Raw genomic sequence first — 12787 nt, forward strand, 5'->3', positions numbered from 1 at the left:
TAAGGGAAGGGAAGGTGGTTCTTCAGTGAGTCTGTGACTTGGACATGCTGGATACAGTGGTGCGGTGCATGGGCTTCTCCATTAACCTGGAGCCAAGATTCAGCTAAGTTGATACCTCATGGCAAGAGAGCTATTTCAAGGTTCTGGATCCAGTCCAGTGCCTGGATGAGATTCAAGAGGTTAGAAGTCGGCAGGTAGATAGAGCAATTGTTACAAAGGGTAAATAACATGCTGCAATATACAGATGGCTGCTTTTTACTCGTGGCGGCTCCTCCCTTATGGCAGATGATAGTCCCCCCACCCCCCCACCCCACTCCCCACATGAAACCCAGCAGAGGCAAGGACATAAATAAAATGATATTAAAATGGTTTTGTTTTCATTTTATTTTGTGTCCTGCGGGCTGCCTGCCAGCCGAGTTGATGGAGGGGTCGGGACAGCCACAGTGACACTGCAGCACCAGGGAGGAGGAGAGCGTGGTGGGCACTGCTAAATGCGCATGATGGTTTGGCCAAACCCTCATGCACACTCTGCCTTTCTCCACCTAGTGGTGTTGTACAGCTTGGTGGAGGAACCAACATAAGGTCACAGTCTGTCTGAGTGCAGAACAGAGGCGCTCAGCCCAATCCCAGCGCAGCGTTGAGATTGGGAGCCTGCACTGTCTGCACCAGGTTCCTGACAAGGATGCGAGGTTCGGGGAAAAACGGCGGCCGTGCAATTTCATTTGTTTTTTTGTGTTACCCTGCCCTATTACTTCACAGTACGAGCGGCATCTCCTGCTTTTTACCATTGAGTTGCATTGAAAGTAAGAGGAGGATGAGTTTCTTATAGAAACCTCACAAGAATAGAGTGAATAAAGCAATATCTACTTTTGTTAAAAGCTGTTGCTAAATACAGCAGAAGACAATGTTGTGACGGCCCCACTTAAAACACAATCGATCACATCTCACGTTGAGACAAATAAGAGGACTGCACCACAATCCTCTAATCACATCTGTGGCCATGTTGAGCAGGTTCCATGGTTTTCTATACCTCTCAAACATTCTTTTAAATCCGGGGGCTACTAATGGCCCACCTCTGGCTAATGAAAGGGATTTTATTGATGCTTCTGAATGAGACTTAATGTACTGCTAAATCGCAGGTCTTTTAAGGTCAACCAGATGGGGGGAGATGGAAAATACAGTGAGGACCCCACAATACATCAGTATTCCAGCTCTAGAAATTACAAATACTACTAGTATGTGTAATTTCAGGATTATTTCCGTAAACTGTTACTCCCTCCTTGTGGTGCCCATAGAAATGGGACATAGTGGGAATTGGAAGTAATCCCTCTACCTAGAAGTATCTAGGAGTGGGAAGAGAAAACTGGGAATGTGGTATTTCATGCAATTTCTGTAATTTTTACCAGCCAAACTATGAAGAACAGACTGCAGAGGAGAGGGTCAGTAGGGCACAGTGAAAATGAAGTTCCAAAAAAAAAGCAATACTTTTATCAACAAGTTTTCTGGTATTTTGTAATGTTTTCCTTTTGGAAAGCTTATCTAACGAAAAACGCCACTGGAGTGTCACTTTTTCCGGAGGTATGCCCTGCGTCATATTTACAAAGTGGCGTTCAGTATGCCTTTGTGCACATAAACAATAATCTTCTGCAATGCAGGCACCCTTGCAGTATGGTGCAAGGGTGCCTGTGTTGGTGCAAGGCAGCTAATTTTAGCGCTAGGGAAAACACAGGGGTGCACCGTATAGTAGTAAATACAGCGCATCCTTGCATTTTGAAAATGTCAGAACGTGACACAGCCAAATTTGGCACAGCTCCGCGCTCCGACAATTTGTTGCACATATGCCCCTACAAATCTTAACTGTGTTGTATAAATGGTGGTAAGATGATATTGTGCTTGTTTACCCGGCTTCCTGTATTAGAGAAGCTGCCTTCTGAGGAAAACATTAGCTAAGATCTTCACGAGTTATAAAACACAAGGGCCCAGATTTACTGAGCATAGGCACTTTCCTGAAGTGGAGCAGTGAACACTGCAGCATCAATCAACTTCTACGTGCCAAAGGAATTTAAAGGCAGGTTTTTGGCGCCGTTCAACACACAAGTGGGAAAGGATAAAATAGCACCATATCAAACAAGCATTGAAAATGCACTAGATACCGGATTTATTTGAGTTAGAGCTAATGGCATTGTAAATGGCAATGTCTTTTAGCCATCTGTTTATGAAGTGTATGCATGTGGTGTGTTGTGGAATTATGTGGGTTGGATTGGAATTGTAGCAATGGTGGCATAATGCGCTTTAGATGAATATGTTTAAAAGTAAAGTGCTCCATACTGCGATTGCTACAATACTTAATTGTGGATGCGTTAACAATTGATGTGTGCACTGATGGCTGGTGGTGTGTGTGCCTGTAGAAATTGTGCACTGGTGGTGTGTGTGCCTGGTGGGAGCGTGCACTGCCGGCTGGAGGTGTGTGTGCCTGGTGGAAGCATGCACTGACGGCTGGTGGTGTGTGTGCCTGGTGAAAGTGTGCACTGATGGTGTGGTTGTGTGTGTGGTGGTGAGTGTAGTGTGTGTGGTGGACTTCGAGTTTTCGTACCCTGCACACTCACAGACTGCACCCTACACACTCACACAATGTTCACCCTGCACATTCACAGACTACACACTCACACAATGTTCACCCTACACACTCACACTGCTCACCCTGCACACACACATACTGCACACACACACACACTGCTCACCCTGCACACTTACACACTGCTAGCCCTGCACACTCACGGACTGCTCACCCTACACACTCACACACTGCTGACCCTACAGCATCAAAGCACTCCACACCCTGCACACTTACACACTGCTGTCCCTGGACACCCACACACTGCTAACCCTGCACACTGGTAGCCCTGCACACCCACACACTGCTAGCCCTGCACACCCACACACTGCTAACCCTGCACACTTACACACTGCTAGCCCTGTACACTCACACACTGCTAGCCCCGCGCACACACACACTGCTCACCCTACACACATACTGCTAGCCCTGCACACCCACACACTGCACACTTACACACTGCTAGCCCTGGACACCCACACACTGCTCACCCTGCACACTTACACACTGCTAGCCCTGCACACTCACGCACTGCTCACCCTGCACACTCACACACTGCTGACCCTACAGCATCAAAGCACTCCACACCCTGCACACTTACACACTGCTGTCCCTGGACACCCACACACTGCTGTCCCTGGACACCCACACACTGCTAACCCTGCACACCCACACACTGCTAGCCCTGCACACCCACACACTGCTCACACTGCTAGCCCTGGACACCCACACACTGCTCACCCTGCACACTTACACACTGCTAGCCCTGCACACTCTCACACTGCTCACCCTGCACACTTACACACTGCTAGCCCTGCACACCCACACACTGCTAGCCCTGGACACCCACACACTGCTCACCCTGCGCACTTACACATTGCTAGCCCTGGACACCCACACACTGCTCACCCTGCACACTTACACACTGCTAGTCCTGCACACTCACACTCTGCTCACCCTACACACACACACACTGCTGACCCTACAGCATCAAAGCACTCCACACCCTGCACACTTACACACTGCTAGCCCTGGACACCCACACACTGCTAGCCCTGTACACTCACACACTGCTAGCCCCGCACACACACACTACTCACCCTGCACACCCACACACTGCACACTTACACACTGCTAGCCCTGGACACCCACACACTGCTCACCCTGCGCACTTACACACTGCTAGCCCTGGACACCCACACACTGCTCACCCTGCACACTTACACACTGCTAGCCCTGCACACTCACGCACTACTAGCCCTGAACACTCACACACTGCTCACCCTGCACACTTACACACGGCTAGCCCTGCACACTTACACAATGCTAGCCCTGGACACCCACACACTGCTCACCCTGCACACTTACACACTGCTAGCCCTGGACACCCACACACTGCTAGCCCCGCACACACACACACTGCTCACCATGCACACACACACTGCTAGCCCTGCACACCCACACACTGCACACTTACACACTGCTAGCCCTGGACTCCCACACACTGCTCACCCTGCTAGCCCTGGACACCCACACACTGCTCACCCTGCACACTTACACACTGCTAGCCCTGCACACTCCCACACTGCTCACCCTGCACACTTACACACTGCTAGCCCTGCACACTCACGCACTGCTAGCCCTGAACACTCACACACTGCTCACCCTGCACACTTACACACGGCTAGCCCGGCACACCCACACACTGCACACTTACACAATGCTAGCCCTGGACACCCACACACTGCTCACCCTGCACACTTACACACTGCTAGCCCTGGACACCCACACACTGCTCACCCTGCACACTTACACACTGCTAGCCCTGAACACTCATACACTGCTCACCTTACACACACACACACTGCTCACCTTACACACTCACACACTGCTAACACTACACACTCACACACTGCTAACCCTACAGATGCCTCACCCTACACGCTCACACACTGCTCACCCTACACCCACACAATGTTCACCCTGCACACTCACACACTGCTCACCCTGCACACTCGCACACTGTTCACCCTGCAGACTCGCACACTGCCCACCCTACACACTCACCAGCATCAAAGCACTCCTCACCCTGCACACTTCCACACTGCTAGCCGTGGACACCCACACACTGCTCACCCGGCACTTTTACACACTGCTGGCCTCCGAGAGAATTGCATTAGCTCCACAATGTAAAATCATTAACCTCCCGTAACGATCAGTGTTGCAGTACATGCCTGGGGCCAGTGTGCCTGTCCCATTTCCAGCTTGAACACTTCTGTTAAAGGGCAGGGCTGTCGCGTAGCCATCCCCCACCAGCTGGGCATAGTCCACTGCCAGGTGACACCACCAGACTTGTAACCTTACACAGTGGGGCTTAGAAGATAGCAGTTATATAAGGAGTGCTACGTTTCTAGTAATTGTAATAAATATAGCTGTAGTTGGGGAGCACTCCACACCCTGCCCACTTACCCACTGCTAGCCCTGGACACCCCCACACTGCTCACCCTGCACACTAAAACACTGCTAACCCTGCACCCTCACACACTGCACACTCAAACACAGCTAACCCTGCACCCTCACACACTGCTCACACTGCACACTTACACACTGCACACTTACACACTGCCAGCCCTGCACACTTACACACTGCCAGCCCTGCACACTCACACACTGCTAACCCAACATACTCACACACTGCTAACCCTACATATTCACACTCTGCTAACACTATTCACTCATACACTGCTCACCCTACACACTCACACACTGCTCACTCTACACACTGCTCACCCTACACTCTCACACTGCACACTTGCACATTGCTCACACTTACACACTGCTAGCCCTGCACACACACACACACTGCTCACCCTGCACACTTACACACTGCTAGCCCTGCACACTTACACACTGCTAACCCTGGGCACCCACCTACTGCTCACCCTGCACACTTAAACACTGCTGGCCTCAGAGAATTGCATTAGCCCCACAATGTAAAATCATTAACTTCCCATAACGATCAGCGTTGCAGTACATGCCTGGGTCCAGTGTGCCTGTCCCACTTCCAGCTCGAACACTTCCGTTAAAGGGCGGGGCTGTCGCGTAGCCACCCCCCGCCAGCTGGGTATAGTCCACTGCCAGGTGACACCACCTGTCACCACCGGGCAAACAATCTTATTAACTTGTAACCTTACACAGTGGGGCTTAGAAGATAGCAGTTATATATGCAGCTCAAGGAGCGCTCCGTTTCTAGTATTTGTATTAAATATAGCTGTAGTTGGGGGTTATTGGGTCCAAAACATAGGCTAGGGAACCACCAGAACAGAGTTCTGGCCACAGTATAACACAAGGGCAACGATGTGTGATCTTGTACAGATCTTCTCTTAGGTCCACTAACTGGAAAGCACTTACAAACATGTTAACGCTCAGTATATGGCGATACATTAAAAATTTGTTTATACGAACAAGTGATGTTCTTAGGAAGCAGAAATGTACAACGTTCAGAAGTACTGGGGCTCCGTGTTCCCATTGCGTTATGCTTATTTGTAACGGATATCTCTGATCTCATTGCCCCCCGGAGAATACCGCTGCCTCACCGCGCCCACAGACACTTGGAGGGTGGGCAGTGCCTCGTATGTGCCCTCCGAGCGACTACACTGACCTGGAAAGATGTTTCAGAATCTGCTTCTTGATTATGTATGCCATGGTGGGTCTGCCTGTTGCAGAAGGGTGGTCAGGGAAGAATCAGTGTGGGCAGCGGCGGGACCTGTGTCATCTCGGTCGGGGAGCCGTGCTGCCCCCTTCGGATGCGGTGCCCGCAGTCGCCCTCACTGCCCTGCTAGTCAGACGGCCGCCATCTTGGCTGCAGCATCACCTAGAGACGCCAGGCTGGAGGTGTTGTCATTGATGCGGGGCTGCCCCCAGCCCTACGGCTCTGCACCGATGACAGCACTGGGAGGAGCTGGAGAGGAGGAAGAGGCAGAGTGTACCGGCTAGCAAAACAAGCGATCGCAAAAGCGATCTAATTGTAAAAAAAAAAAAAAAAAAAACGTCCACGAGTGGTGCTGCGAGCATATATCTTCAATTATCGTGGCCACGTTCGGCCGCAATAATTGAAGACATATGGCCTTTGGTGCGCGTAACAGACACCAATAGGCCATGGGCGGAGCTACGCGGCCGCCCATGGCCTACTGCGTTTTCTGTTTTAAAAGTACACGCATGCAAAGGCCAATGAAAATGGACCTAGGAAATAACATGCACGAGCTGCGTGGAATTCCTGGGTCCATTTTCAAAACCCAAAGAAAAGGACACTGCTGCGCAGTGTACGCTAGGCCCGAGACCTAAATAATAATGGTGGCGCTTCACTATACCCCAGCACTGGTGCACTTTTTGGTTGCCATGCGTCAAGGCAGACATATTTGCACCATGGTGCAATGATTTGTGCATTCTTTCAAGCAGAGGTTTTGTACTGGAAGGGGATTCTCAAACCTTAAGCCTACCATGATGAAGCGTAGATAGGACTTTGCTTTAAAATCCATGGGTGGGTCCATTTGAATTCCCATGTACCACCCGAATGTATGACGTTACAATGCATACATTTACAATGCATGCCTTCACAACGCAGTTTTTGCATCGCAACATCATTTACAACGCATTCTTTTACATTGCATGCCATTACATCGCATTTTCAGAAACTACCTTTACAACCCATTACACCGCATTATACCTTTACAACGCATACCATTACAATGCATGCCATTACATCGCTTTAAGGTAAGTGTTGGATAGTATAGGGGTAATAATTACTATTCTAACTCCAGTGAGTGCAACAGTAGGGTAAGTGTTGGATAGTGTCGGGGTAAAAATTACTATTCTAACTCCAGTGAGTACAACAGTAAGGTAAGTGTTGGATAGTGTAAGGGTACTATGCGGTGTAATGGTATTCATTTTAATGACTTGCGAAGTAATGCCTGTGTTGTAGTGACATGCTATGTAAAGGATATTGCGATGTAATGACTGCTATGTAATGGTAGTGCGATATGACTGCGTTGTGTTTCCCATACCACCCATGGAACACCCCCTTGATGCACAGTAGGCTAAAAAAATTGCTTTAGGCAACTTTCCAACCCAAAAAAACAGGATTTGCATTGGAAAATAAATCCCAAAGCAAACGTTTGTGCTGAGTTGGCATCACTTTTGTGGCAGAAACCTGGTGCAAAGAGGTGATACATTATCCCTTTTGTGTTGAACGTCTGTGTAAGCGCAGCTTCGAAAATGCTTTGTGGTGTGAAGTGCATAGTTAATGTTTGGCTGATACAGAGCAATCACCTGTTAACCCCTTCCATGCGTCATGAGCGTCGGTTGAGCTGTGCTCATGACGGAACCGTTCCGTCATGAGCCGATAGGCTCATTAGAACCTTCAGCACAGCGCGAAAATTCGCGCCGCGCAGAAGGGGTTAAAGCAACGTTAAATCATACTTATTAAAATGACATGAAGTAGTGTGGATGCGCACCTGTGCACATTGTGGTATACAGTGGCTTGAAATAAAAGCAAGCACAAAGGCTCTGCTCTTTTTCTGAAACTATTTCATTGCAAAATATGTCATTCCTCAAAACATAACAAGCGTTGGCAAAGCAAATAGGTCTGGCGTTGGCCACCACTCTTGTGGCAATTTTATTTTGTTCTCTCATGGCTTATGCAAAAACATTATTGTGGGGAAAGCTATGGGCCCTCATCAAGCTAAACAAAAAAAAATAGGCTAAAGGCAAATACATTTTATCAGTCACAAATAAGCACACATTACCAAAATACTCCCTGGCATTTAAGGTTACTACTTTGTGGGTGTTCCCCCTTGTTATAGTGCAGCATGTTATAACTGAGTGAAGGTCGCAAGTGGCTAAAGTGAGCTGGCTCGTTGCCACATAATGCATGCTGGAGTGGGTAGAGGAAAATTGTTAATGACAACAGACTAATGGAGAAAGTCAGGCTGGAAACCCCTACAACTAACTATGTTATGCACCTACAGTTTGTAAAACAAAAAAGTCTTGTCAAATCCAGTCTGGTGTTGCCTGCCAGCCTCTTGCCTTTGTTAATACTTTTTGTGTTATTTTTTTCAGATCTTTACTACAGAGATACCAGATAAAAAGATTTACAAAGCGATAGATAGGGTTTCAAAGATGGCTATAGATGGGGTGGATATGGATAGAGTTGTGAAGACAGATCGATATACAGAAAGACTGCTAGAGTTGCCAAGATAAGCCAGCAAAATAGATATACTGACAGACAGACCGATAGTTAAAAAGATGTATAGATACACCTGCAAAAATAGATATTGAGATGTAAAGAAAGATATACTGATAAAGTTGCAAAGATAAATAGACTATTTGGTTGGTAACATTGTTGCATTCGTTTGTCTAGGTGGGCACGATTTTCTATTAAAGTACTACTTTACCATTGTTGTAGCCAGGTACCCATCAAAGCCATAAAATGGTCTATATGGTTCAAGGCTTCTAGTCGGTATGTATGACATGTAGCCATCAACACTAGTATGAAATTGCCAGGTCGAAGGCAACATGGGTAAATGTACTCACACCCCTATAAAAGGTGGCCAGAGCTACTCTTTAGGGCCCAAGTTGATAACACTTTCTCAAATTTAAACTGAAGAAGCGTACAACCCAGCACATTAGGACATGTGCCATCATTGAACATTATTTTTGGCTTACTCAGTTTCATATTTCACTCCCTAGACCTTTCTGGCAGTGAAGTTTTCCCCCCCACTAGCATCACCTGTTGCAGGATTGTGCTCTATTTCACAACCCAGCTGTGGAATTCTACTTATTGGGCATCCAGACAGTAATGTGCAATCTCAGGAGCACACCGCCAATACAAGCCAACAGGAAATTGTTCAGCATTTCTTTACTTGCAAGTCCTACAGTAATTGTCATTATGTGTTGCTATTCAAAAATGTTAGTGGCACATGTTGCCACATATACTTTAGTAAATGAAAAGACCAGTCTGACCTTGTGATGCAGCTGTACTTCTTTCCAGGAGTTAAATTCTTTGTGCAACATACTGCAGTGTGGTGCATATTAGTCAGCCCTCCTCCAGGCAATTACTGGTGTGCCCAACCCCTCAACAGTGTAAAATGTGTATCTGAAAGAGACACCTTAGTGATAGATTCCTTACCTTAGAATATCCCCAGGTGTCGGACTGGACCCGGAAACTTTTGCATAGCAATACCCCTGCGCGTCGGTAGGCGTCGTCCGCGGCTCTGCATCCGTCATCCGCGGCTCTGCGTCCGTCATCGGCGTCGTTAGTGCCGGAATGACATCGCTGGAGTACTTAGACGCCACCCTCGCGTGCTGACGTCAGTTCTTCTTTTTTCCCGCGCCAGCTAGCGCAGATCCGGAGAAGCTCTACCCCTCAGTCACTTTTTGATTAAACTTTTTTGATCTTTTGATCTGTTTTTTCTCGAGTCGTTCGACTCCTACGGTGCCAGTAGGGATGTCCGGGTTCAAACCCTGCTCCAAGTGCAGCCGACTGATGTCGGTTACCGACCCCCATCGCCGGTGTCTTCAGTGTCTAGGCCTCAACCACGACGACCGAACCTGCTCCGACTGCCAGGCCCGCACGTCTAAGGCTAGGCGGGAGCGGTCCCGCAAGCGACTTGAACTCCGGCAGTCGTCCCCGTGCCGTTCAAGGTCCTGGTCCCACAGGAGGTCGCGGGGTCGGAGCCCTCGTAGCTCCGAGAGTCGGCATCGATCTTCGGGATCAAGGTCCTCAGGTAAGAGGCATGAGAGGTCGGAAAGGCGTCATCGCTCTTCCGACCCACCCGACGCTCGCGCGATGCGGCCGGGGTTTTGGGTGACGCCACTCACGCGGCTCCGACGGAGTCGCGGGCGTCGCAACCTTCCGGTCCCTGAGCATGATGCGACGCCAGATGAGATCGAGCGGTACCTCATGGCCATGAGGTCTCTCCCTCCTTCGCCGGGCTCCGTGGCGCATTTGGGCCCAGTGGTCCAGGCTGGGGGCCCTAGCGAGTCAGGTGCTTCGGCTCCAACGCCGTAGAGTGCTCCGGCCTCGGCACTGCCGGCGACTTCGGTCCCGGCGCCGCAGGCCCCCACTGGATCCGGATCCGGGTTGTCGACGGGCGACCTCACAGACGCCGGCCCCTAGGGTGTCGCCCCCGGCGACGCCTTCTTCGATCCTGCCCTCGATACGGTTCCGGCGCCAGAGCGGTGCCGCTCCACGTTGTATGGAGACTTTTATTTCCACGACCCGGCCCCATCCTTTGAACCTCAATTTTAGTTGTTGGATGACGAGGCAGATTGGGAGGGGTCTGTGGACCCTCTGGCACAGGAGTGCCAGTCTCAACAGGACTGGACATGTGAGCTTGGGATGCCAGTGGACTGGACACTTCGCCAGACACTGGTTTTGTCTCCCCTCCAACCGTGGCTACGGAGGAGGGGGCTGCCTACAGTGTAGTGTTGACGCGGGCGGCCAAGGCATTGGGCCTAGAGCTCCCCGTCGCAGCTGTGAGGACTAACCTCCTCACTGAGGTCCTTAAACCGCAGGCAAGCTCGGCTGAGCCTCTGCTGCCATTTAATGAGGCCTTGTGTGTCGTTCTTTTGGGCACTTGGTCCAAGCCTGCTACAGATCAGCCTGTAGATATAGATAGGAAGGTGGCCAGACGCTACCGCCCAGCTCCGGGCGACCCTTGCTTCTTGTCCACCCACCCCACACCCGAGAGCCTGGTTATCCAGGCCTCTACTTCCCAGACAGCATTCCTGACGGCTCTGCCCGATCGGGAATCTAAGAGGTACGAGCAATTCGGTAAGAAGGTGTTCTCGTCCCCGAGTTTGGGACTGCGGTCAGTCAATACCGCATGCCTCTTGGGCCGCTACACCCACACTCTGTGGGACACGGTCGCGAATGTGCTGCCACAATGTCCGGACTAAACTCGCCCAAGCCTTTGCGGAGGGTCGAGATGCGGCACGCTATTCCATCCGGTGTGGGCTGGATACCACGGACTCACTGGGCAGAGCGATGGAAACGACTGTGGCAGTTCGACGCCATGCCTGGTTGAGTACCGCCAACTTTTCGGCTGATGTCCAGGCCACACTTCTGGACATGCCGTTTGATGGCCGTCGCCTCTTTGGCGACAAGGCAGACCATGCGCTTAAGCGTTTTAAGGACTCAAGGGCTACGGCCAAGTCCTTGGGCCTCTCGGCCCCACGCCAGCAAACAGGTGCCTTTCGCTCCTTTCGTGGCCAAGGAAGGGGCGCTCCCACACGTGCTGCCGGCCACGCACCGAAGAGTAATACACAGCGCGGTGGCAGCCGTGGAAACCGCCGTGGCGGCGGTCGGGGACATCGGCGAGGCCAGTCCACACCTTCCCCTGCAGCATCCGCCTAAAAACCCTCCTAGTACGTGTTTTCAGGCCCATGTGACGCCAGTGGGGGGCAGGGTTCGCCATCAACACTTCCACTGGCGCACTATCACGTCGGACATGTGGGTGCTGCAGATCGTTGGAAGGGGCTACTCCCTCCCCTTCGAGGCGACCCCTCCAGCCATGCCACCGCAATACCACCGTGTGTCGGGAGATCACTTGCAACTTCTGCAAGAGGAAGTTACGGCCCTCTTGGCCAAAGGGGCTATCTAACGCGTTCCTGGGCCAGAAGTAGGGTGTGGTTGTTACTCCCACTACTTTCTGGTACCCAAGAAGGGCAAAGGGGGCCTGCGCCCTATCCTGGACCTACGGAACGTCAACGGCTTCCTCCAGAAGGAGAAGTTCAAAATGCTGACATTAGCTCAGGTCTTAGCTGCCCTGGACCCAGGAGACTGGATGGTAGTGTTGGACTTGCAGGACGCTTATTTCCACATCCCCGTCCAGCCGGCCCACCGGCGCTACCTGCGGTTCATGGTAGGCCACGAGCACTTTTAGTTTACCGTGCTCCCTTTCAGCCTTACCAGCGCCCCATGGGTGTTCACGAAAGTGATGGCGGTGGTCGCAGCTCATCTGTGCAGGTTAGGGGTTTCAGTCTTCCCCTACCTCGACGACTGGTTGTTGAAGGCGGGCTCGCCCCAGACAGTCATCAGCCACCTCCAGACAACGGCAGACCTCCTGCACCAGCTGGGGTTTTCCATCAACGTGCCAAAGTCACACCTGTGCC

Source organism: Lissotriton vulgaris, chromosome 10 (genome assembly GCF_964263255.1).
Source record: "Lissotriton vulgaris chromosome 10, aLisVul1.2, whole genome shotgun sequence".
Taxonomy (NCBI): Eukaryota; Metazoa; Chordata; class Amphibia; order Caudata; family Salamandridae; genus Lissotriton; species Lissotriton vulgaris.